General features: G+C 46.5%; 1 protein-coding gene across 3 annotated transcripts in view; it reads left to right on the top strand.

Moving 5' to 3' along the window:
* Positions 1-400: 400 nt before the first annotated feature.
* The window catches only part of PCSK6 (proprotein convertase subtilisin/kexin type 6), a 157509-nt gene continuing 130778 nt past the window's right edge, over positions 401-27131 (top strand). For all 3 annotated transcript variants that reach the window (XM_032766015.2, XM_032766019.2, XM_032766017.2), the window contains exon 1: positions 401-486. The gene's annotated coding sequence lies outside the window, so the exon portion shown is untranslated. The remainder of the gene's footprint in view (positions 487-27131) is intronic.

Genomic DNA, 27131 nt, shown 5'->3' with positions numbered 1-27131 from the left:
CCTGTGTGATGTCTCCTTTCAGTGACTGTTTGCAGGCCGCCCAGCTGAAGTGGCTTCTATCTGTGACTGAACGCACCTTGATCAGACTGCTCCAGTGGTCTAATAATGTGCTCTCCCCTGCTTCCCACAATGAGTGCAGACCCCTCCGAGACAAAGCCAGGCACCAGGATGGTAGTTTTTGAGATGCGGTGCCAGGCTTCCCATTGTTGTTGCTTTCCCTGCAAGTGCTCAGGGCGAGGGTGTGTGTGTGTATGTGTGTGTGTACACTCACGTGGCTGACTCAGTAAAACCAGCTCTGCATCTATTGCTGATTAAAATCCTGTGCCATGTAGGTGTGGTCCTAAGGCTCCTGGCAAGCAGCTGCGGCACTGATAATGCCAGCACAGTGCAGGTGATTGCTGTGCAGTGCTGATTCCCGCTGCTGCTTACTCCTGATCTGTGCCATACTTTCTGTTTCATGCTGGGCCTCTCCTTGGACAAACTCACGTAGGAAGGACCTGGGAAGAAGTGGGAGTGGCTCACAGCGATTGCTGTGATGTCCCCCTGGGAAATAGGATGGCCATGGTGAACGGAGCTGGGAAATTGTGCCTTCTCCCCTTCAGATGATCTGACTGCTGCCCCACGACTTCTCTGGGAAAAGCCTGCTCAGCCTAGAGAATGACAGGGCCTAATGCTAGTCATCGGTTCCCTTCTGTCATCAATTCTGGGTTTGCCCAGGACTGGGCGGCCAAGGCACTCCAGCAATACAGATAAAAGAATGACAGTAATAGCTCAGTAACTGGCCTCAGCCTGCTCAGGATGGGTGTCAGTGGCTGAAGAGAGCCCTGATGGGAGGGAAGATCTCTAGGGGAAAGACAAAGGGATGCAGCTGGTGGGAATACATCTCTAGTTGCAGGAGGGCACAGTGGTGGGTGGTGTGGGGAGAAGGGAGGGCACAGGGGTGGGTGGCACCGGACGCAAGGAGGGCACTGGGAGTGGGTGGCACAGGGGTGGGTGGCACAGGACGCAAGGAGGGCACTGGGAGTGGGTGGCACAGGGGTGGGTGGCGGGAGGGTGCGGTGGTGGGGACAGGGAGGGCTGCAGCAGGATCTGACAGTGGACGGCATGGGAGTGGATGGTACAGGGGAGCAGGGACGGGAGGATGGTGTGGGGGGGTATGGCAGTGGGAGCAGGGAGGCTCTGGGCTCTGGGCAGATGCCATAGCAGGAGTGAGCAAGTGAATTTTCGAGCCTCAGGAAGGGTGGCAGGTGAGGGCTCCAATGGCGGGCATGGGTGCAGGGTCTGGACACACTACTGACACAGACAGGGCTTCTGAGGGGCTGTCAGGCCATCACTGAAATCGAACCTTTTGGTTTTCCCCTGTTATAATTTGTCCTTCGGTCCCACGACGTTGCGGGCCCTGCCGAAATGCATCTCACCAGCTTCCTCCACGCCTGCTCATTGCATTGCAGCCCGTGCAAACCCCACCTCTTCCCCAGGAATTTTTAAAGAGGTGAAATACCAGTTTCAGTTGCCGTAGGCTGGATCAAATGCAGCCTGACATAGCAGCACACGCACTCAGACATCTTGATGCTTTCTGGGTGCCCTTTTCCCCCTTTGGTTACTCAGTTTGGTAATGCAGAGTTGGAAGGCACCCTATGCGCAAGAGGGAATCCCTGCGCTCTGATCTGCATTGCTATTAACGCGCTGGGACCTACGGACACTTGGCAGTCTGGGCCACTCTGAGAGAACAGGTGAGTTGGGACATGTGCCTCAGCTCATTGCTCAGCTGGGTTCAAAGTGAATTTTAAGAAGTGGATCCTAACACCTCTACTAAAACCTGCATTGAACAAGGATAGTCCAATGAATGACACCATAGAAATGTTGGGCTGGAGGGGCTCAAGAGGTCATCTAGTCCAGCCCCCTGCAAGGAGGCAGGACCAGGCAAACCTAGACCATCCCTGGCAGGTGTTTGTCCAACTTGTTCTTAAAAATCTCCAGTGATGGGGATTCCACAACCTCCCTTGGACGCCTGTTCCAGAGCTTAGCTATCTTTATCGGCTATGTCTACACAGCAACGAAAAACCCACGTCTGGCCTGTGCTAGCCAACTCCAGCTACTGGGGCTCAGGCTGTTTCACTGATGTGTAGGTTTCTGGGACCCTCCCACCTCGCCGGGTCCTAGAGCCCATCAGCACTGGTGGGGCCTCAACCGGAGTACTCTGTCATACTTCAGGAGAGATGCATGTACATTGGAGAGAATCCAGAGGAGAGCAACAAAAATGATGAAAGATTTAGAAAATCTGACCTGTGAGGACAGGGCCAGCTTTCGGAAGTGCGGGGTCCAGTTCGAACAGTTTCGACGGAGCCCCGGCAGGGGTGAATTTAAAAAAATAAAAAACCCACTTGGGGCTTGTACTCACCGGGCGGTGCTCTGAGTCTTCGGCAGCACTTTGGCAGCGGGTCCTTCACTCACTCCATGTCTTCAATGGCACTGAAGGACCCGCCGTTGAAGTGCCGCCAAAGACCCGGAGCGCCGCCGGGTGAGTAAAAATTAAAAAGGCACCTCTAGCCAGGGAAGGGATTCTCACTGGGCGCAGGGCCCTCTTTGGCGTGGGGCCCGATTTGGGGGAATTGGTGGAATAGGCCTAAAGCTGGCCATGTGTGAGGAAAGGTTAATAAAAATGAACATGTTTAGTCTTAAGTCAAGTTCCCCCTCAACAGTCTTCAAATATGTTAACAGCTGTTATCTAGTGAACAGTGATCAATTGTTTCCCATGTCCACTGAAGACAAGACAATGAGTACTGGGTTTAATCTGCAGGAGGAGAGATTTAGGTTAGACATGAGGAAAAACTTTCAAATTAAATGACTAGTTAAGCTCTGGAATAGGCTTTCAAGGGAGGCTGTGGAATCCCCATCACTGGAGGTTTTATAGAGCAGGTCGGACTAACACCAGTCAGGGGTGGTCTAGGTTTTCTTGGTCCTGCCTCAGCACAGGGGGCTGGACTAGATGGTCTCTCGAGGTTCTTTCTATAAGAACGGCCATACGGGGTCAAATCAATGGTCCAACTAGTCCAGTATCCTGTCTTCCGAGAGTGGCCAATGCCAGGTTGTATGATCCCTAATTGTCATTTAATTGGCAGAAACAACCACTGTTATTGGACTCATTAGTAACATCCATTTTAACACTCAAATCCTGTTTGGTATTTAATAAATGCTTTTTCTAATCTTAAAACATATTGACTTTCCATTCAATACCAACATTTCTGTTGTACGGCTCATTCTGATTTGGAGCGTAATTTATGTCTAATGAGGACTAATAAGTAGCTTCACCGTCTCTTACAGAAAAGTTGATGTTTAATTTACTGAAGAGAATGTACAGTAGATGGTTGATCTGGCCATGTTGGTGAATTCTGAAGACATCTCAATGAGTGTTTGACTAGCAATCAGTGCCATGTTTAATAACACTATCTTAGGGCAGGCTGAGGTGTTGTCGCTCCCCATTAACTGCCCTTAGAGTCCTGCTTCCTAACACTTATCAAGACTAAGGTCTGGTCTATACTACAGAGTTAGGCTGATGCCAGGCAGCTTACATCGCTATAACTATGGAATTGTCTACTCTTAAATTTCACTCCTGCTGACGTAACTACATCTCTGCGCTGACTTAATAACTCCACCTCCACAAGCGGCGTGGAGTCAAGGTTGATGTAGTTAGCTTGGTGCAGTGTCAGTGTAGACACTGCGTTGCTTACGTCAAGTGTTACTGGCTTTCAGGAGCCATCCCACAATGCCCCACACTGACAGTACAATCAATACAAGTGCTTCTGGTGAGGATGTGCACCGCTGACACAAGGAGCAAAGTGTAGACACACACAAGTGATATAATTACTGTGATGGCTGTATGCTGACGTAACTCAATTTAATTTTGTAGTGTAGACATGGCCTGAGGCTGTGTCCATGCTGTGCCACAGTGTGGACTACAGGGGCATGAACTGCAGAGCGTATCAAATTGTTGCACTCTAACTGTCCTGGGAGGATGCTGTTTGTGTGAATGAAAAGGTACAGAGTTAGCATTAACTTAGTCCTCATTCAGACAAGACTATGTTGACATGAACTAAGTACCCTTTAGTTCAGTGCTTCTCAAAGCCGGTCTGCCACTTGTTCAGGGAAAGCCCCTGGTGGTCCGGGCCAGTCAGTTTACCTGCTGCGTCCGCAGGTTCGGCCGATTGCAGCTCCCACTGGCCGCGGTTCACCACTCCAGCACAATGGGAGCTGCTGGAAGCGGCGCAGGTCGAGGGATGTGCTGGCCTCCGCTTCCCGCAGCCCCCTTGGCCTGGAGCAGCAAACCACGGCCAGTGGGAGCCGTGATTGGCCAAACCTGCGGACACGGCAGGTAAACAACCAGCCCGGACTGCCAGAGGTTTTCCTTGAACAAGCGGCGGCCCAGCTTTGAGAAGCACTGCTTTAGTTTGCACCAGCAGTGTCTGCACAGGGCAGTTGGAACATAACCAGCTAGTTTGCACTGCAATTCACATCCTATAGTCCGAATTCCAGGGCCATGTAGATAAACCCAAACTGTACAATCCTCTTGATCTCAGATGGGAATTTGGTTTGCATATCATTTGCAGAATGGACCCCATGTTGTATAACTCCAAGCCTATCAGAAACTACCAATTCAAAACTGTTTATAAGTTTCCCACTTTGAACAAAGTTTTGAAATGGTCAGAATGTCCTGTTTCGACATTTTCAAAACAAAAGGTTAACTTTTTCAATTCAAAATGCCTTTTTGTTTAGAAATTTGTTAATTTATAGTAAAAAACATGAATTTATTCAAAAAGGTCAAAATTGAAATGATTCAAAATGATTGAAACAATGTTTTGGCTGACCTGATCCAATTTCCCCTCCTCCCTCCAGATTTTCAGATTGCAAAAAATGTCAAGATTTTGATGTTTTGTCCTGATTCAGGCAGGAAATTTTTTTCAAAATCTAAGAAATTTTCATGCGACACGAAACCAGTTTTCAACCCAACTCTACCAGTGATACTTCCTTTCTCCCATCTTTTGTCTGTCTCTTCTATTTGCAATGGAAGCTCTTTGGGGGAGAGGCCTGTGCAGCACCCAAGACAATGAAGCCTCTTTTTCAGTTGAATCCCGTTGTTGCTAGCATATTACAAATAATACATTATTGAAGTTTACAACAAAAAGTGAATGGTACAAATATTTATTGTAGAGTGCAACTTTGCTAATCCACTAATCCTCCCAAAAACTGACATCCTCTTCACATTTCTAAGCAATGATTTGGGGTGAAGGCTCATATTCCTTATTTTTCTCGCAATATGTTGTGATACATTTGCTTTTATATTATAATGCTGATAATTAAACAAAACCACATGTGTCAAACTATATGGACAGAGTCTGTCTTGTGATGTCTTAGTTTGCCTTTGTTATTGTTTGCCCCCTCATGCAATGGTTCTGCCCATCATCGGTGTTAATTGCTGAGGTTCTACTGCTCAGAGATGCTACACTAAGGACCACCAATTTGATGCATCTCAAAAATGCTCTGTGGGAATACTTAATACTTAATAATTTGCTGAAATGTTCTGTCTTCTACTGGGGAGCATTGGAACTAAATATTTGGCTTGGGACAGTTCAACCCCAAATTGAAACATTTTTGTTTTGTTGAACCGAACCGAAACATTTTGTTTCAAGTCAGTTCCGCATTAAACTGCATGTCCCTATGGTGACTCATGGGAGTTGTAGATCAAATATTTTTTGCCCACAATCTCTCCTATGGGCTGGGCTATATGTCCCATGATGCACTGTAGGCAAAAGCAGTTTAACACAGAACTAACTTGCAATGAAACATGTTGACCTTTCCAAATTAAAACTTTTTTGAACTTTTCTTCTAAAAAAAACAACAACAACAACAAAAAAAACCTTTTGGGACAGAAACCAGTGTGACAATCTTGGAGTTTCTCATAGAATGGAAATTCCAATTTTCACCCAGCTCTAGAAGACGTGTTACAATACATATGCTACTCTGGGTCACAGCTGTTCTCTAAAAGGTAAAGGGAGAAACATTAGAACCGAATTACCAGAAGTGACCAGTGCTTTTGGGTGCCTCAGTGTTTGGGTGTAAATTAGCCCCCATGAAGGCATGTAAACTAGGCACCTAAAATTACTAGACAGTCTGAAAATGTTGGGCTATTGTCTACGCTAGACTTTTCTCTCCTTAACATTTCCCATTGTGCTGCCACCAGTGGTAGCAACAGCGATAGCCGTAATGTAGACAGTGTAATATTCAGATACCAAGCTGAAGAGGACCATGTAAGAACCTAACTAGATAAGGAGTTTCTGGTGTTTAAACCACTATGTCACCAGGGTACTCTAACACTATTAACATTGCTACTTAGGTGGAGCTTCATCAGTGCAGAAACAACTCAGGCTTGGTGTGGAATAGCTCTGAGCCCTCTTCTGCTCCAGACCCAGCAGACCCTGGGCACATCCGAGAATCTGCCTCTGAATGTTTAGTTAATGCAGCGTCCCCAACCCCAAGTGTTCCAAAATCAGGAGTCAGTCCCCCACCAGCGCACCAGATTGCCTTAAAAATCATGAGATTAAAAAAAAAAATCAACCTCAGATTTCTTTTATCTTCTTCCTGGTTTCTGAGATTTTAGGGGGGAGACACATTTTTAAGCATTTAACCCCGAGTGCTAGAAACTTTTTCTCTTTCTTTTTTAATGAAAGCTGAGAGTGTGTTATAGTCACATAGTGCCAAAAGCGGGGGCTTTGAGTTTGGTTTAAAACAGCAAGTATCACAAAACCCACAATCAAATTTCAAGAGTTGCCAGCCCTGCTTTTGCTTTATTATAAATCAGCCTCTGAAGGATGCTATAAACAATATGACTTCAGTTTAAGAACAGTGTGTGTTTAATCTGCTTTAGCTTCAGCATTTTCCTAGGTGGAGCTGCTTAGTTGCAATGGGTCATGTATGTACCATTTAAAGCTGGCTAGAAATATTCTTGTTTAATAACACAGTTTGATGCCTTCTTTCAAGTAGGAAGTGGTATAACCACGTCAGTTACAGACCTTTTTGTTCAAAGGTTCTTCCTTTAGTGCATGTGAAAAGGTAACATCTTTTGGCAATTAAATCAAGCAGAATAATAGCTAGTCCCAAAGGCTTAGTGGTACACAGCCTTAGTGAGTTCTGTAGACCACATACCAATATGTAGGACAGCTCAGTGGTCTTAATTCATATCTGATTCTGTAACTCCATTCATTTCCAATGACTCTACATCAGGAATGACTTTGACTCGTTGCTTCGTAGCAGAAGAGCACATTACAGCTTTTATTACTTGCATACCAGGGGGACGCTGGATAAGTTTGGGCATTGTGATTAGGAGACATTAGGGTACATGACCCTGTTTCAAACAGGAACTTCTGCTTAATTGAGATTCAGAAAAGTGAGGCTCTACTGAGTTGATAAAAGGCTTTTCAGGGTAAAGTGGAGAGTAAATCTTTTATGTTGCTTGAGTGAAAATGATTTCCAAAGCCACACTTGGGATTGACATGCCCAGCCCCCATTGCAATTAATGGGATGTGTGCATCTGAATTCCCTTGGAGGCTTGGAAATCACATCTTTAATAGATAGGGCTATTCTGATGTGTCAGATGTTACCATCAGGGCTGATTTCATATGTGGCCTCTGTTTTTGCAGGCATGGTTTTGGGGGGCACTGTTTTGTCCCACAGTTATAGCCAAATCCTACAGTTGGCTGAGCATCCTCAGTTCCCAGCAAAGTCATAGGGTGTTTGAGAGTGCTTAGCACCCTTGAGGATCAGATCTTAATTGTGGGCACAAATGCTACCATTTAGAGTTGGGATTTTTCAAACCTGCCTAGGGGGGTTAGACACCCATGAACAGCAATTAGTAATGGTTGAATGTCTAGCTACCTTGACTGTGCCTACAGACCAGAGAGTGAGGACTTGTGTTGACTACAAGTCTCAAACCCAGGGCCACAGAAGCAGCCACACTGCAACTCTCCACCTGGTAGCCTGCTGACAATAGCTAGCCCAGGACCCAGGAAGCCCAGCCCCAGTTTGAGGCTCCACCCCTACATCCCATTGGCAAAGTCTCAGAGCAGCTGATTGGCCTGCTGCCCCCTACTTAAGCAACAGGAACAGGAAGCTCTCTGAATAACAGCTCCTGCTCCCCCAGCCTGGCTTCCTGACCTGATCCAAACCTCTGACTTGTGGTTCTGATCTCTGGTTTGTCTCCTGCTTCTGATCTTCTGGTATCTTGACCCCGCTGACTCCTGACTGTGGACTCTGGCTCTGACCACTAGGTACGGCTTCCCATGACCTGACCCTAACAACTTGTTTACACAGGAAAATTGTCCAGCAGAGTTACTTTGGAATAGCTCCCCATGTGGCCACTGTATTCCAGAATAGCAATTTTTTTTAATTCTAAAATAATTACTCTGCTTTAGAAATACACCAATTATTCCGAAACAAAGTGACTTTTATTCCAGAATAGAGCATCCACAGGGGGCGCTATACTGCAATACTGTAGTTGTTCCAATCAATTTCACTGTGAAGACAAGTTCTTAGATTTTGAATCACTAATATTTGCATGCCCAGTTAAAGGTGGGAGCAAAACTGCCTGATGTGACAAGTCCTCCTGTAAAAACAGAATCTGGGCTTGAAAATCAGGACATCGTCTCGGACTTTCTGTGATCTCAAGGAGACATCTCCTTGGTCCCATCAGGGTCATCCTAGGCAGTTCTGTTTGGTGAATGATTTCATGGTGAATACTGAAGATGTTGCACTCCAGGATTTAATTAGGATATTTCTTACCTCAAGAGGGTCAAAACCATAATTAGCTTAGGAGGAAAAATAGAAAAATCCCTCTGTAGAACTCTGTCCCATAGGACCCTTATATACACTCACACATGCACTGCAGCTCCCTGCCAAAACCAAGATTCTCCTAAAACAGGGGATTCAAAAGTGAGTTTTAATAGCCACCTACCAAAAAAAAAGAAAAAAAAAACTTAAATTTTTATATGGTTCTGCATCTAACTGGAAACTCCTGATATAAGACTGAGGTTTGTGTAGAGAATATCTTATACTAGTTCTTTCCCTGGTTCTTAAATGGGCTTTTATAGCGGAAAGTTATAGATACAGTACTTTTTTTCCAAGGCTTTTTACAGCAATTAAAGAAGTTCAAGCAAATACACAAACCTCAGATCCCAGAAAGCCTGCCAATTGCTTTGCTGTTAGTGCAGATTCTAACAGCAACATTTGTTCTCCTGAAGCTACCCTAAACAAGGAGTGTTTTACATCCATAAATAGTTGCTTTTGGAGACAGGTGGGCTGCAGCAAACTTTATTTTTCTGGTAACAGCAAATGCATTATGCAGGGAGAAGTTTCCAAGGATGCCCTCCATGCCCTTTGTAGGAAGTCTGTGCAACTCTTTATTGCAATGCCAGTTTTTAAGTTGCATGAGCGACAGTCACAGCAAGGATGTGTTGTTGCATTTTCCATTGGCTGTCAGCATTTTATTTTGAAATCATTAATGTTTTGATCTTTGCATCCCTCCCTCATCTCGTCTCCCTTGTATGTTCACGTTGCCTTAAACTTGTCTGGCTCTAGCTGAAGAGAGGCATTCTGACAATACAGCATTCTTCTTTACACAAGTGCCTGGCCAATGCAGAATTGAAAATAACCACAAAGTAGAATTGCAGCAATTGACGAGAGAGAGGAAGCTGGTGTTCTCCTTCCTTGCAAGTTCCAACAATGCCCTTTGAGATGTCAGCTTATCAAGCCACAAAAAGAAAAGTGTTCAAACAAAAAGCAAAAATAATTTCCCAAAGCACACAAGTTCAGTGATAAGGTTCAACAGCTGTCCTTAATGCATTGAGTTATGCAGGACCAGCTTTAGGAACTGCAGGGCCCGATTCGAATACCCGGCAACAGTCAGGGTCTTTGGTGGCACTTCGGCAGCAGGGGGTCCTTCACTTGCTCCAGACCCCCTGCCGCCAAAGTGCTGCCGAAGACCCAGACCGCTGCCAGGTATGTAAAAAAAATTAAAAAGGCACCTAAGGCGTGGAGCCCTCTTAGGTGCGGGGCCCAATTCTGGAGAATCGGGGGAATTGGCCTAAAGCTGGCCCTGGTGTTAAGTCTGTTACAGTAACTATGACGAATGACCAGAAAGGGTTAAGAATCCTACAGGATAAATGGCTCAAACTCAACTCTTCAAAACATATGAGGCGATAATGTTTGTGGTTTTGTGTATTTACATATATATTGGTAGAAATCAACAATGTAATCAAATAGTCCCTGTCTGTGTGGTATTCTGTTACTTCAGAGATCAAAAGAACATCTTCACATTTAAATGAACTATAAACATAGGCTATCACTGTAGTCATCTCTCTTTGAAGTATATAGCAAATCATCTGCCAATGATGGAAAAACAGGCAACTATCTTATGTTAATCTGTGTGAATAATTACCGGGTGATGCTTAGGAAATGAGTGTCCATTGTTTGCCAAGGGACTCCAACCTGTCAAAGAAGGCCTGAAATTGTATAAAGATGTTTGGGTTCCAATCCTTTTTATCTCAGATCTGCTTAAGCTTCATCAGGGGAAGTTTGGATTGCAAGATTTGAGATCCCAGTCCTAAACTGGAACACATGAATATGATATTGGACGTTGGACTATGATCTATGGACTAAATTCTAAAAGAACTCTTTGCAACTACAAAGCTCTCCATCTCTGGAAGGGTGGGGGCTCAGGTGGAAGGGCAGGGACTGGGGGTCAGCCTCCCCAGCCAGCCCGTCTGCGCTGCCTGGCCCACGCCACCCAAGGCTCCGGTGGCCATTTAAAATGGCCCGGGCCTCCGGCTGCTGCTGTGGTAGTGGTGGCAGCAGCCAGGAGCCCTGGGCCATTTTAAATTGCTGGGCCCTGGGTCAGCTGCCCCTTTTACCCCCACCATCGGTGGCCCTGCCAGTCTGGTCACTTTAACATTGGCTGTGCACGGGCCGGTACCGGTGACCACTTCTTACCAGTACAGCCATACCAGCCCATACCGTCTCACTGTCACCCCTGTATTCTGGTCACAGTAACTATCATACAATATGGAAGATCAGTGCTAAAACAGCATCCATTACCGTTTCTACATCAGGCAAGTAGGGTCTGTTTTAAACCTTAAGGCAGGCATAACTAATGGCTCCCAGAGTCAAAGGGAATTGTATGCATGCATTCTTCAGACGTTTGAAATGTCATTGCTTGCCAGGGCTGGGAAAGGGTGATCAAGTTTTTAATCTACACATATATAATTCACTTGTTATGAGACTGCTGTCCCAATGGGTGGGGTTACATCTTACCCTAGGTCAGGGGTTCTCAAACTGGAGGTTGGGATCCCTCAAGGGGTCATGAGGTTATTACATGGGGGTCACAAGCTGTCAGCCTCCACCCCAAATCCCGCTTTGCATCCAGCATTTATAATAGCGTTAAATATATTAAAAAGTGTTTTTTAATTTATTTTAATTTATAAGGGGTGGGGGTGGGGTCGCACTCAGTGGCTTACTGTTTGAAAGGGGTCACTAGTACAAAAGGTTGAGAACCACTGCCCTAGGTTTTGTTTCACACTCTCTGTTAGTGTAGGGTTGCAATGTGATGCATTTCCTGCTATGGATCTATAGTATGAAATATGCTTAATCACATGGTGTATTCTGCCTGGTGTGTATATTACTCCTGTTTTGGCTTGGTCTACATATACGTTTTGTATCAGTATAGCAACCTCCGTGGGAGGTGATTTTTACCAATAGAGTTGTACAGCTACAGCCCCTAGTATGGACACAGCTATACTGGTCTAAAGGTTCCTTATTCCGGTATAGTTTATGCCCCTTTGTGTGTGGGAATAAGCTCTGCTTGTATAGCTGCATCCACCCTCGAGGGTCTATTACTCTAAATATACTGGGCTAGTTAAAGCACTAGAATTTTGGGGTGACGATAAGCTGCGTGCATAGGTGCTATTGCTGCAATGGGCTTGGTGCGGGGTGGGGGAGCGACATTGCCTGCTGCAGTGGTTTTCGACCTTTTTTCATTTGCAGACCCCTAACAAATTTCAAATGGAGGCACGGCCTCCTGTGGAAATCTTAGACATAATCTACAGATCCCCAGAGGTCCATGGACCTCAGGGTGAAAACTACTGGCCTACTGTTTTCTACTGAGGGAAGAGAAGTATTTTTTACATTCTTGTCTAGAGGGGTTCTCCATTAGCTCAAGTGACAAGCAGTGCATTTTGGAGCTGAAGCACCAGCATTCTGGGGCATGTGTTTCATATAGCAATTGTCTCTTCTGTCTGCAGCATACTGAGTCATTGCAACACACCCCCGTGGAGCCCTAAACTCTGCTCCAGAACTCCCCTCTGGGGTGGAGGTCAGAACACGTCTGCCTTGTATTTCCAGCTGGGTATGGGCAGTCTGACAGTGCCCGAGTTTGGCCAGTAGCGGTGAAGGCCGTAGTAGTCTGGGAGAGTACATTTTGTGCATGCAGAGGAGCGCTGACCTGTACAACTCGCTGTCTCAGCAGATGCAAGAGAAGAGAAACACTTGGACTAAAATGAAAGGATCGGCCCTGCAATCAGAATAAGAACAGCATCTGCCATGAGATCACTGCGGATAAAACCGCAAGGCTCTTCCATCCTCATGCTGCAGGGCACAAGCTGGTTCCCAGCTGGATCCCAGAGAATTTCACCCTCCTCTGGAGCAGCCACCATTGGCCACAAGATAGCAGACAACCTGGACCATTGCACTGACTAGAACGGCAGCTAGTACCCTGTGTTCCTAGAGTGCTTCGCTCTCTGGCTGGTTTAATGTTTTTAAAATCCCAAACAGCCCGTGTTTTACTATTAATAGAGTAATTTTAAAGTTACATGAGAGCCAAATGCTATCAGGAGCAATGAACCTCTCGGTTTGGTTGTTCCCTGATTGTAACTCAAGACCAGATAGATTTTGTTTTTTTAAATCTCATTTACTTCCATCCCCTCCATCCTCCCCGCTCAAAGTGTCTGTGTTGGACAGTGCAGTCCCTGAGGTGACCTTTTACAGCTGAGCTTTAAAGCCTTGAAAATTGTTTCAGAACTTGCAAATCTACCTTTTGGATATTTTTACAGGTCTGAATCCATAGTGGGTTTTTTTTATTATTGTTCTTATTACTAGTGTCTTTTCCAGGATATTGTTTTGATTATCGTTTGGGTTTATCTTCTTTTTTGTTTTGCTTGCTATATAGATTACCTATTTCTAACAATCAGAATTGAATCTGATTTTCAGAAAGGAGGAATGCAGGATTTAGAAAATCCTACCAACTCCCCAAATATGCTGTATGAACAGAAGTCTCCAGTCTGTGTATGGTCCCCATCACCGTCCTAGGTGAGCAGTAATGGATTGAGCGTGCAATACCCCTGCTAAGGTAGGAAAATATCATTGGCCTGGAGCCACGTTTCACAGGAGGAGTAAGGCAGGGGGTGGGAAGTGACGGTGCCCACCTTATAACTTTGCGCTCGGTGATTAGAGCACTGCCTGGGTTGTCGGAGAACCAGGTTCAACTCCTTCCTCAGGCAGCAGAGAGCAAGGATGTGAACAGGGATCTCCCACCCGCCAAGAGTGTGCTCTGTCCACTGGGCTGTGCAATATTCTGATGTGGCTCCCTCGGTCTCTCCCGCTGAAGCTGGTCCTTGATGGATTAACTATTTAGAGTCATTGGGCCAGAAAGAAAGAGAATGACTCTCTAGTCCAGTGGTTTGGGTTGGTGGAAGGCCCAGGGTCCAGTGCTCCATCGGCTATTTATGTATTTATCTGCAATGGAACAGCTCCCCTTTCAGATAGCTCAGTGGTTAGAGCTCCAGAGGCTCATATTCAGATCACTTCTCCTCAGCAGGCAGAGATGGGGAGTAGAACCGGCGCCGCTCCCATCCTAGGTGAATGCACTAACCCTCCCCTTTGAATGGAACCTGAGCTGGTAGATGGCTTCTGAGCATTCCTACAGGATCAGGCCCGGCAGGCAGGACAGGTGGGCAAATGTCTATCTTCCCCTGGTATGTGCATCGCACCAGGCCTTTGGCAGGAGATAGGTGCCTGGGTTGCTTAGGGGGAGGCAGCAGTGCCCATGCCCAGAGGCAGAAACGTAGGCAACTTTTACCCTGAAATTTGAGGCACAGAGTGAGTTTAGGTGTCTACAAGGTTAGCTGGCAGCCCAGCAGGAGGTTTGTGGGGCCCAGTGGAACCTAAAACTGAGACTTCGGTGCCTAAATACCTTTTGTGGATCTGGACCATTATCCCCAGCTAGGAAACTGAGGCACGGCACCATTAAGGCTGAATTTTTCAAGAGTGGCCATTGAGTGCTGGTGCCCCAGTTTTTGAGTACCTCTCTGGAGATACCTTTGGTCTCCTTTTCAGGGATGCTGAGGGCCCACGGCACCAACTGAAGCCAATGGGTCGCAGGCAATCAACCTCCTGGAGAAATCAGCCCCAAGGTGTCTTAAGTTGAGTGACCAAAATCTGAGGCACCTGCACTCAATGGTCATGAATGAAATTTTGAGTCTGTGGCACTTTCAAAGAGCCTAAGGGTATGTCTGTACTGCTAGCTCAGTGCAGTGAAGCTGCGGCAGCATGTACTTTGATGCCTGCAGATTCCTGGAACTCCACTGTGCTAGGCCCCGAGCTGGCTAGATTCAAACTAGCCTGAGGATGTCTGCTCAAGCTGCAATTATGCCTAGACACTGCCGTCTAGATGCACCTCGGTGACTTAGAAGCCTGAAGTGCTGTTTCCAAAGGTGGCCTAGTCCCATCAGTGTCACTCATGAACATTTTACCCTATGTGATTTGATCCAGGTTACGCAATTGGTCTCTGGCAAACTGGGAATTGAATCCCTGGGTTCAAGTCTGGTTCAGTCCCACAGCCACATGACCATCCTTCCGTCACATCTAACTGTGCCACTCACTCAGCTTCACCAGAATCTGGCAGCTGCTGGGCGCAATTAAAAAAGACAGAATTGGGCAAAATTTCTCAATTAAGCAAGAAATTTCCACCAACCTCCCCCTCCTCCCAAAACCCTAATAAATAAATACCTAATTATTAAGACCACCAATAGATGCAGGTGCAAAACTGATTGCTTCTAAAGACCTCAGCAGTGCTATTGACAGCATCTACTTTCTCACGGGGCTTATTTTAACTCCCCTCAGGCTGTGAACATTACTAGGTTGAAATTGGCACACTCCACAACTACCTCACTCTCTCCAAGCACAACCTGGCAGCATCTCCAAATATTTATCCCGAGTCTGCTTTCATTTGGACAAAGTGGTTATCAAGTCGCTTTCTGGGAAGGATAACTGGGGTCAGGAGTCTGAATCAAATGTCGGCAGACACAACTCCTGGACGTTGTTTTCATTCTTTTAAGGTCGCTTAGTGCATAGACCTAACAGTGGCCCTACTGTAACTTGATATTGACCACCTCTGGAAGGACATCTGTAAACCTTAGCAAACCTATGAGTTTGCAAACATAGTTCTGCTTGATCCTTGCTGCAGCAGGAAATAGGGGTGCTGAAAATAGTCAAAGCCTCTGACAAATTGCAGCAGCTTAATAGATAGCATCATCCTGCAGATAGGTCACTCCGCAAAGAGTCAGAGGACCTGGGTTTCCCATCCCACCCTTTTGTCTATTTAGATTGTAAGATCTTTGGGGCTGGGACAGCCTCACATTATATTTTTTTGCACCGTACCCAGCACAATAAGGTTCTGATCTCAGTTGAGGCCTCTAGGAACTATCATAATGCAAAGAATAAGGAATAATAATAATGCAACTCGCCATGCCATAGATGAGCTGGTATTACATGTGTAATGAGAGTGTAAAACTGGTTTTTTACCACTTTTTCCCAACTTGCTGATCCTTCTTTAGCATCCCAGTTTGAAAATGTCCCCGTTAACCGCTCTCTGCCTCCATTTCCCCATCTGTAAAATGGAGAATAGTGTTATTTACTAATCTGCGGAAAGCACTTGGAGATCCATGAATGCCATGGGCACGTGAGATATTTTTTATTACTAAATTTAATTCTGGGCAAAAAGTCAAGTTTTGTGTGTGAATGGTAAGTATTTAACAAAATACACAAGTAAATAAAAGCTGGAATACTTGTGTAACTCCAAGAAGTTGTTGGAGAGGCACAAATAGAATTGACTTTTCTTCCAGGTTTATAGCTCCACAGAATGGAAGCAATCAAAATGAAATCAAAACAGCATCCTTTTTCACTGCCTTGGAGTTCTGTTCATAAACTAACAGTGGGCCAGATCAAAAGGTTATTGGCTTTGGTTCTGCAAGAGTTTTTGAGCATTAATGCTTATTTTTCAGAGTTGTGTACACTGCTCTCCATCGGTAAATTCACTTCCCTCTGAATCTCCCTGTTCACTGTGTGTGTAGGGCCAGATCCTGACAATTTGCTTCAGATTCTTTAAGATTCTTGAAATATACTTCTCAAGTGTCCCTTGTGGGACAGTGTAGTGAGGCAGAGTGGTCTCCCTCCGGACTGGAGAGCGAGGGACCACTACCTTCCCCTGGTGGGTGGAGCCGAACCCGCCTCGCTCCCTTGCTGCAAGTACGAGGGTGGGACAGGAAGTATAAAGGGAGGGGTTGGCAGCTCAGTTGAACGGGATCCAGCGAAGGAGACGGACGCCTCCACTCCGCTGTGACACCCGGGAGCAGAACCTGCGCTCTGCAGCACCCTGCCCATGGAGGAGACTGGGCCAGAAGAGGAGTTGCCGGGACTCTCTACCACTGTGTACCCAGCCAGAGGACCTGCAGATATAGAGGTACCAAACCCTGGGGAGGTAGGAAGTGGTCCAGGGGCAACTGACGACTGGCCAGCTACCTTGCTGACTGACTCTAGGTCAGCCTGTTGCAGCTGGATCCCTGCTGACTCAGTGGCGGACCTCTCCACCACTGTTAGGGCCCGGGGTGGAGGCAGGTGGGCCCGTGTCCCCCTACCCCCTGTGACCCCACCCTTGGGATGGCAGACTCCCCACCTTGAACCAGGAGGCCTGTGTGAATTTACTCTCCATCAAGCTAGGACGCTAGACTTAGTTGGTGCTCACCCCTACTGGAGTCTCTAGGCTGTGGTGGTGCTTCCCCCCCAACACCAGAGCCCCTAGGTCCAGACAATGGGGAACCTCAAGCCTCCATGCAGTTGGTTTAGTTACTTGCACTTGATGCATTCATTCCATCAAAAGGAGTGCTTGACCTTTGTTCCTCAGTGATGGCCCCTCTGACCAAGGAGCATGGACTCCAGGTGTTTTGGAATCTTGCCTTAAGAGGCAGAATTCAATGTCCTAATCCCCACAACTGCAGCAGCATTGCCCCACAGAGCACTTCTGCCTGGGAGGCAGGCACGCAAGAGTAAGCCAAAGCCTGATTCTCATGCCTGTGCTGAGAGCAAAGAATGAATGGAGACAAGAGCAGCCAACCTCAGCCACAGCAAAGAAAGCGCTCTATCCACCAGAGATCTGCACTCGGTGAAGTTCAATTCCACTTACATGGAGTGACCAAGACCAGGATCCAGCCCAGAATGGCCTTCAAGAGTTTCCCATTTGCTTCAAAACGTCTTATTGGTACCAGAGCCAGGGACAGCATTGCGTATTTGTATGAAAAAACAAGAAGTTACCTTTTACCTTTTGGATCTGTTTGTATTTGCCTAACTGCAGCCATTGGAAGACTGTGTATTTACAAGCCAGCTTGTATTTGTTTAACTTATTGAACTTGAGCTAGCAAAGGTACATTTGCACGGTCTCACTTTCCCCTACGTAGGGAAGGGAATCCAGACTGCGGCTAGAGACTCACGCAGGGAAAAGAAACTGACACCCAAACACCAAAGCAGCTTTGTATGGATTTTAAATGATTTATTATCCCAACTTGGCTCTGCTTTCTTTTACATTCCTCTTTTGGGGAGGCCTTTTCCTTCCTTTATGCTTTCATACGGTCCCATCACTGCTGACGTCTGAACTGTACGATCTAAATGAAAAAGTCTTCACCTTCGCTCCATGAAAACTGCTGCTTGCATGTGCAATGGTTAGTGAGGGAGAGACTGACCGATCCACCGGGGAAGAGACAGAGCAGTGGTGTGCAGTGGTTGGAGTCATGGGACCTAATTCTCCTCATCTACACCAGTAGCTATTGACATTAATAGGGCATAATGTGGGTACAGTTGTCTGCTCCTGCACTATCACATGCAGGACTGGAGCCTAAATCCAGACTAAGGCATCTAAACAAGAAGCCTGATTTTCAGCTCACTGAGCATCATGGGCACTCCTTTCCCAAAATCAGGCTACTTTAGGTGCCTAAATAGGGACTGAGGAGCAGGACTTACAATTCTTTTTTTGTAAAATCTGGCGTGTGGTAGACAAGACCTGAACTGTAATGTAAAAACCAGCAAGAATCCCGCTCTCTTAGAATCAGTTAGAGATTTTTTTCGATGAAATATTTTCTCATCAAAAAATGCCAATTCGTTGAAACCGAACTTGTGATGGGAAAGGAATGGCTCTGAAACAAATTTTCTGTTTACAGACTTTTGTTTGGGGTGGAAAAAAGTTTTAAAATTGTTGAAATGTCCCATTTCAACATTTTTTTTCCGACAAGAAGTTCTGTTAACATTGAATCGAAACAAAATGTTTCAACTGATCTGACCAACATTTTTTTTCCAATGATTGTCTAAAATTTTGAAATTGCAACTTTTCCTCCCAATTCAGGACTGGAACATTTTTTGAAATCTCTAAAGCTTTCCTAGGATGGGAAAAACATTTTCCACCTAGCTCTGTTCCCCTCCTCAAACACAGACCCTTAAAAAAAGAGAGCACGATCCCTCCTCTTCCATTTCTTTTGCAGGTGTCTTTAACAATTATTTTTAAATAAGGGGCAAAGGGCGACAAACATTTTTGGAGGAAAAACATTTTTTTCCCCATTTTGTGTGCGGTTTCCTGACTTTACAATATCTTTTGGAATACTGATTCCAACTCTAATGGTATACCGTTTCCCCCTAAACATAGGTTAGGGGTTTGTTACAGGAGTGGGTGGGTGAGATTCTGTGGTCTGCATTGTGCAGGAGGTCCCACCTGACCTTAAAGTCTATGAGTCTATTGGTTCCAATCCTGCCATTGGATCGTTCTTTGCACCTAAGTGGGTATGTTACATTTCTTTTAAATTGTTGCTTACCTGTTATGGCCTTAAGTGCTGTCTTGAGCTAGGAATGCATTCCTGAATAAGGAGGAGGGAATGGAATTATTTGTACAAAAACCAGCAGGTGGCTGCAGCTTTCTTTGTATTATAATTGCTTTTCTCACATTTTTCCTTTCTGGGTTGTCAAAAATATTTTCTAGAAAGGATCAGTTTTCCAAAAAAATCTTTTTTTTTTTTTTATAAATCACATTTTGTTTCATAATGTCAAGCTTTAGCCTACCAACAAAACTAAGATACTGAATATATTTTGAACTGATCAACAGATATTAAACCTAGTAGCACATGTTCTTATTAAATATTATTGTTCTGATGACATTTTAAACATATTTACTGGACAAATATTTCATAAGGGCTTTTTCACAGCCTTACAGAATCTTTAAATCTGGACTCTCCAAGGGCTTTGAACTCTGCTCCTTTACCATTTCCTTTTTTTGATGGTATATTTGAAGTGACTTCTGTTTACCCTCTGGCCATTTAGTCTCTGATTTTATTGAGCCTTTTGCATCGTGCAGTATGTCTGTAGTTTTGAAACATTCATAGAGAGGAAGTTAAAATGAAGTTGTTGCCATGATAAATGTTCATTTCATTATTGCATCTTGGGCCTGCATTGGGAGCTGGATCCAGTCCAGTAAGAATGTTTCAGAGTAGCAGTCATGTTAGTCTGTATCTACAAAAAGAACAGAAGTACTTGTGGCACCTTAGAGACTAACACATTTATTTGAGCATAAGCTTTCATGGGCTACAGCTCACTTCTTCGGATGCATAGAATGGAACATTGAGCATTAAAAAAATACTTTGGCCAGATTCTGATCTCATTTACATTGATGTAAATCCAGAGTAACGCCAAAGTTTTGGAGATCAGAATCTGGCCACCAGTTTTCAGCCAAGAATATGAGTGTTTGCCTGGCGGAGTTCATCACAAAATGCATGTTTTTCCTGCAGCCAAATGAATGCATCTTTCCCCCCACCCCACCTTTGTTAAAATCCAAGACCTTTCAGCTTATTCTTTGCAGTTCTCAAGTTTGGGCAAAAAATTGTACTTTAAATAATAAACTGTTATTCTAGAATTTCCCAAACCTCATTAAATGGTCTAAGGTAAAATAATGATAGTGACACAGGGCCAGATGCAGTTCTCAGTTACTCTAGTGTAAATTCCTAATAATGCCTTTGAAGTCAATGGTGTGACTCCAGATTAACACTGGAGTAAATGAGAGCACATTGTGGCCCAGAGATTTACCCTGGGGGTTTCTGTTAAGGTGATTACATTAAGAATGAGGGTGGCCAAAGGCAAGATTAGCTTCATGGTGGTTCTCTCCTTAAATTCCAAGAAGTTGTTCTAGGAGAGGAGGGTCCTGCTGGGTCCAGCTGTTGTGGGTCCCCCTTGCTCCTGATGATAACAGTCACTTGACTGTCTCCTATTTAGAGGGGCAGTGATGTTGTGCTTTTAATGGCACAGTACAAAGAGTTTGGAGTGCGTCTACATTGCAGTCAGCGGTGTCTGTGACTGCAGCATGGGTAGACAGACCTGAGTTAGCCTTAATCTAGCTAGCTCGGGTACTCAGCAATGCGCTATCCACCCAAGTAAATACCTGGGGCCTGGACTGGCTTGTACAGGCCACATGGAAGCCCGTGCTGCCACAGCTCTGCTGCTATTGGTACCTGCGCTAGCTAGATTAACACTAACTTGGGGTACGTGTCTGCGAGCTGCTGTCACACTCTGTGAGTGCAGTGCAGACACACTCTTACAAAGAGATGGGCCGCATTCACAACGCCCCGCTTCTACAGTCTCCAGGAGTTTGGAGGCATTCACATCCAGGCTTTGGATTCAGCACGTCACAGAGATGCGAAGTTCCACTCCCTAGACAAAGAGCATGGGCCATGGCATTTTGGTTTGGCCCGATCGCTAATCCATCAACACTTGGTGATTTTTGCAGGGGTTCAAGAATGTTGAGGATCATGAGTTTAAACAAAACAGAGATGCAAGTGGGGAATCCTAGGTCATGGGCTTAAACTGAGAAGCACCAGCTTCCACTAATTGCAGGCGGAGTTCAGCACCTCTCTGGTCTGGCCCCCTGCCACTAAATTGTATCAGGTTTCTAGTCCTGCAGCCCTGACTTCAGGCAAGACTTCCACTGACTTCAATAAGAGCTCTGCCTGTAGAGAGGTTAGCTGGGGTTTGTCTTTCTCTGGGGCGGCGGGGACCCACTCCGCCTCACTAAGTTCGGGAAGATTCTAGCGGGGAATTTGTCCGGCTGCAGGAGTCTTCCTCCGCAGCCATTGTGAGGGCAGAAACAACACAGTTAGTCACAGCCCAGGCCCTAGGGCAGGGCAAGGCAATGGTGAGTCAGATGCCCAGGCCCTCAGGCAGGGACTGAGCAAGAACAGTATATAACAGTAAGCCCTGGGTCAGAAGGCCGGGGAGGGGGGAGATGCAACCCGTGAGTTGAGTGGTGGTGGAGGGGGCACAGGCCCTCCCACTCCACTGCATCCCAGCCCGGGGCCCTAGCAGTGGCAGACGACCTGCTGCCATGTCAGTGGGGATCCTGGCCACAACGCACTGACATGGGCTCTGGCAGTGCTGCAGCCAGACGAGGGTCAGCTGTTCCTAGGCTACTTCTGGTCTCCCCCTCTTGAGGTACCTGGGTCAGGGTTAGGGTGACAGGATGTCCCAATTTTATAGGGACAGTCCTGACTTTGGGGACTTTTTCTTATATAGGCACCTATTACCCCCCACCCCTCCCAAATTTTTACACTTGCTATCTGGTCACCCTACTCAGGGTGGTGTCCTCATGGGGGTCCAGCAGCAAGGATTCCTTGGGATTGCTGGTGCAGGGCAGGCTCGGCCACTCCTTGGGCTAGCTGGCCTGGGGCAGGCTCGGCCACTCCTCCAGGTAGCTGGCCTGGGACAGGCCTGACCAGCCCTTGGGTCCGCTGCAGGTCGCTTGTGCTTCCCAACGGGGAGGTCGGCCAGAGGCATCTGGTCTCCCCAGCAGCTGCTCTCCCACTGAGCTCTGGGGTCGGGCCTTTAAATTTCCTGTGCCACACCTGACCCTCTGGGGGAGGTAGGCTCAGAGCTCCCTGGCTCTGCCCACTCTGGTGTCCAGAGCGGCTCATCTCTCTCTGGGGCGGCAGGGACCCATACTGCCTCACTACACTGCCCATCGGAGCATTTATAGTCATCCCTTGTATGCAGTGTGCAAGCTGGCTCCTAGCCAATAACTCTTACATTCTGCTCCTAGGGCCAAGCAACCAGCTCTTGCTCATTAATACATCATCACAGGGTCTCGTCAGCCCATGTATTCCACAAAGGCTTCAATAAAATAACCGCCCCCCGATGCTGTGTTGGTGCAATATATCAGTGGAGCAACAGGTCACTGTGCTGAGGTATTATTGAAATCCATCATCAGACTGAGACCTTCTGAGACTGTTATTTACAAGGTAGCGCCAGCCAAGGAACAATAGATCTAGGTGCTAACTCATTTTAACTCTCAGGGGAGGGATGTATCCGCAGTACATGCTTGTTTATAGCATGATGCAAAACCCAATGGTCTGTAATACTGTTGAGGCGCAGGTACTTGTTCCAATGAGTTTGATGGTTTCAGCTGCCCCCCATAGACGGTATCATCTCACAAAAACACTTGTCATAGATGTTGCCTGTTCGGGAAAAGGGACAGAATCTATTCAGGTGAATCTCTGTGCCTCTAGGGCTCATGTGCTCCTTGGATGTATAAACAGGAATATTAAGTAGGAGCAGAGAGGTTATTTCACCTCTGTGTTTTGTACTGGTGCGACCGCTGCTGAAATCCTGGGTCCAGTTCTGGTGTCCGCAATTTAAGAAGGCAGAGGTGCTGGAACAGTTTGTATCATGGGGGTGCTGAGAGCAGGGCCGGCTCCAGGCACCAGCCCAGCAAGCAGTTGCTTGGGGTGGCCAATGGTGAGGGGTGGCACATCCGGGTCTTCGGCAGCAATTCGGTGGCGGATCCCTCAGTCCCTCTTGGGGCGAAGGACCAGCTGCCGAATTGCCATCGAAGACTGAAGCTTTGGCGGTAGAGCTGCAGATCGCAATCATGGCTTTTTTTTCTTTTTTTTCTTTTTGTTGCTTGGGGCGGCAAAAATCCTGGAGCCAGCCCTGGCTGAGAGCCATTGAACCAAATTGTGCACCCTGTATATGATGGAAATTACTTCAAGCCAGGGGGTGCAGCAGCGTCCCCAACACCAGCATCTATGCAGGAAGGATGCTGAAAAGTTAAAGGAGGTTCAGAGAAGAGACACGAGAATGATTGAAGGATTGGAAACCTGCCTTCTGGCAAAAGCCTTGAGGAGCTCAATCTATTTAGCTTATCAAAGAGAAGGTTAATGGGTGACTTAATCAGTCTGTAAGTACTGCATTGGGGTGGAGGGGATTGATATTAGAGGACTCTTCAATCTAGCAAACAAAGGTATAACAAGACCAATGGCTGGAAGCTGAAGTGAGATACATTTAGATGAGAAATGAGGCACACATTTTTAACCGTGCAGGTACTGAACCACGGCAACAGTTTACCAAGGGTTGTGGTGGATTCTCCATCACTGGCTGTTTTTAAATCAAGATTGGAGGTTTTTCTAACAGAGGTGCTTTGGTTCAAGCAGGGATTAATTCAGGCTATGTCTACACTAGCAACTGAATGACAAAACTTTTGTCTTTCAGACAGGGGCGGCTCTAGGAATTCTGCCGCCCCAAGGACAGGGCGGCAAGCCAAGGGGGGCCCTCTGCCGGCGCCGCGAGGGCGGCAGGCAGGCTGTCTTCCACAGCTTGCGTGCGGAGGGGCCGCGGGACCAGCGAACCCTCCACAGCCAAGCCGCCGAGGGCAGCCTGCCTGCCGCCCTCATGGCGCTGGCAGAGCGCCCCCCGCGGTTTGCCGCCCCAAGCACGCGCTTGGCGTGCTGTGGCCTGGAGCCGCCCTTGCTTTCAGAAGTGTTAACCGCCCCCCTCCCCCAAGGCAAATGTTTTGCTGTTAACCCTGCTCGTTGGGGGTAGAAGTTTTTTGTTGGCAGGAGAACCGACAAACAGAGGCTACACTGCACGACTTATCGCTAAAAGCTGTGTAGCGTAGACAAAGCCTTAGTAACGTCCTATGGCCTGTGTCATACAAGAGATCGGACCAGATGAACACCTTGGTCCCTTCTAGCTTTGTCATCTATACATTTTATGAAAATGTTTATACACCAGTGTGGGCTAATGGCCAAAGACAAAATTGAGAGCCAGCAACTCCTGGCTCCGAATTACTCTAAGGCTCATTCTCTGTGTCTCCCTTTCTCCATCTACAGAACTGTGACGAGTGTGAAATTACACCAGCATGAATTTGCCTCCCTGATTTCCGTCTACTTCACAAGGGTGTTGTAAGCATTAATTATTTAGGAGCTATGTATTATTTCCCCTGGGGTCATAGGATGAGGCGAAATATGAAGGTAATGAACATCATTCCTACTCCCAGAGAGCAAGATCAGGCTTAATTCATTCACATTGCTACAAAGCTCTGAGATCCTCTGCTGGAAGATGCTGTAGAAGTGGAGAGCATTATTATGCATTATGGTAATAGCGGTGTTTGTTCTATACCTACTTACCTAGCGCTCCGTATGGGAGAAACACACCATGATTGACAAGAGTATTTATTTCCACCCGTGAGACAATGGCTGGTAATTTACAGCCGGCAGACTGTCATTAAACTTGCTCCTAAAGCCGCGCACAAGCGACCAGGGAGCTTGCGAACAGGGGCTGCTAACAGGGAGTTTTGCAAGGGAGTTCTCCAGGTGAAGGAGGAGCAAATACAGCATCTGTGGGGTAAGTGACTGTCTGTAGTGTGTGTATGTTTGTGTTTGGAGGTTACTTGCTGTGTGCTGAGCTTCTGTTTGTCAGTCTGTTTGTTTGTTTGTTGGTTTGAAGGACTGTGTGCTGTGGCTGGCAGTTGGAGGCCATGAGCTTCAAAGGAAGGTTTGAAAGCTTGAAGCCTCTGGTAATTGGCTGAGCCTTAATCAGTAGGCGGGGCATTAACTCAGGCCAGGGCTTTATAAAGCCGCGCACAAGCGACCAGGGAGCTTGCAAGCAGGGGCTGCTAACAGGGAGTTTTGCAAGGGAGTTGGGAAGGGAGGGAGGGGGTCCCGGGAGAGGGGGGTCCCTTGTCGGTCCTACCTGTTCCTTTGTAGTCCCCTTAAAACCTATAACCAAACCATATTCCAAACCCCTTTTTTTAAAACTACCCTTTCATTAATTAGGACACAATGCAGGCAGAAGCCCAGCAGCAGAGTGGGGGCTATCCAGTTTATTGCACTGAGTGTAGCATGTATGATTACCTGCCCTGTGGGCGGGTGGCATATGTGTGCAGTCGGTGCAAGGAGCTCCTGGCCCTCAGAGACCACGTACGGACTTTGGAGGCCAGGGTGGCAGAACTGGAGGAGCTAAGAGCGGCAGAGAGGTATGTTGATGAGGCTTTCCGGGACACTGTAGAATTGTCCCACCTCCGCTCAGACAGCTTCTGTGCTGTTGAGGAGGAAGAAAGGTCCAGGGAAGCAGAGCAGTCAATGGAAGCAGAGGGAAACCTTCCCATAGTTGGGACCCTCCTTCCAGTTGGTGCTGGGGTTGCCTCTTGCACTGAGGTTACCTCTCCGGGGGAGGGAACTCCAGTTACTAGGAAAAGGCAGGTGTTAGTAAAGGGAGATTCGATCATTAGAAACGTAGATAGCTGGGTTTGTGATGACCGGGAGAACCGTGTGGTGACTTGCCTGACTGGTGCGAAGGTTGCGGATCTCTCGAGGCATCTAGACAGACTTATGTGTAGTGCTGGGGAAGAGCCAGTGGTCGTGGTATATGTAGGTACCAATGGCAGAGGGAAGGGTAGGAGAGATGTCCTGGAAGCCAAATTTAGGCTGCTAGGGAAGAGATTGAAATCCAGGACCTCTATGGTGGCATTCTCAGAAATGCTCCCAGTTCCACGCGCAGGGCCAGGTAAGGTTGCAGGCAGGGCTTCAAGTCTCAATGCGTGGTAACTATGGTGTAAGCACAGGAGGTTTACTTCATATAGCACTGGGGAAGACTTTTGGGAATGGGGGAGCTATACAGGAGAATGGGCTCCACCTAACCCAAGGGAACCAAGACTGCTGGCTCTAAACAAAAAAGTTTGTAAGTCATTTTTAAAACTAGGAGATGGAAAGCCGAACTGCTGCTTGAGAGCATGTAGATTACACAGATTCCTTAGGGAAGTCTGATATAGAGAACTCCAGGTATATCAGGAACAGAGGACGGAAGAGGTAAATGTTAAGGCCAGATAAGATGATAAACAGTCACATAAAAAAATCTGGCACATCAGAAGAAGGAACAGACAAATAAAAACGACAATTTTTTAAATTGCTTGTACACATATGCTAGACAGTACTAAAATAAGATGGTGAAGCTCAGACTGCCTTGGTTGATAAAGGACGGATATTGATTTAATAGCATCACAGTAAACTGTGTGACTAGAAGAATCATGGACACAATTCTTCAGGTAAACAAAATGATATCGGAAGGACAGAACAGCATTTGCAGGCGGAGTAGGCATATTAGTGAAAGAATGTAAGATTCAAATATGAGAAAATCTTAGCGAATCACATGTTCCGAATCAGCTTCATGGATAGAAATGTCATCTCTAAATAAAAATATAACATTAGGATCTATTATCGACCACCTACCAGGACAGGAAGTGATATGAAATGCTACGAGGAATCAGAGAGGCTATAGAATAAGAACACCAATAATAGTCGGGGGATTTCAATTATCCCATATTTGATGGGAACATTCACTTCAGGACGAATGCAGAGATAAAAATTTCTCCGATACATGACGCTTTCATGAGAGCTGTATGG

This window comes from Chelonoidis abingdonii, chromosome 9 (genome assembly GCF_003597395.2).
Source record: "Chelonoidis abingdonii isolate Lonesome George chromosome 9, CheloAbing_2.0, whole genome shotgun sequence".
In the NCBI taxonomy this organism is placed as follows: Eukaryota; Metazoa; Chordata; order Testudines; family Testudinidae; genus Chelonoidis; species Chelonoidis abingdonii.
This window is presented reverse-complemented; position numbering and strand designations above follow the sequence as displayed.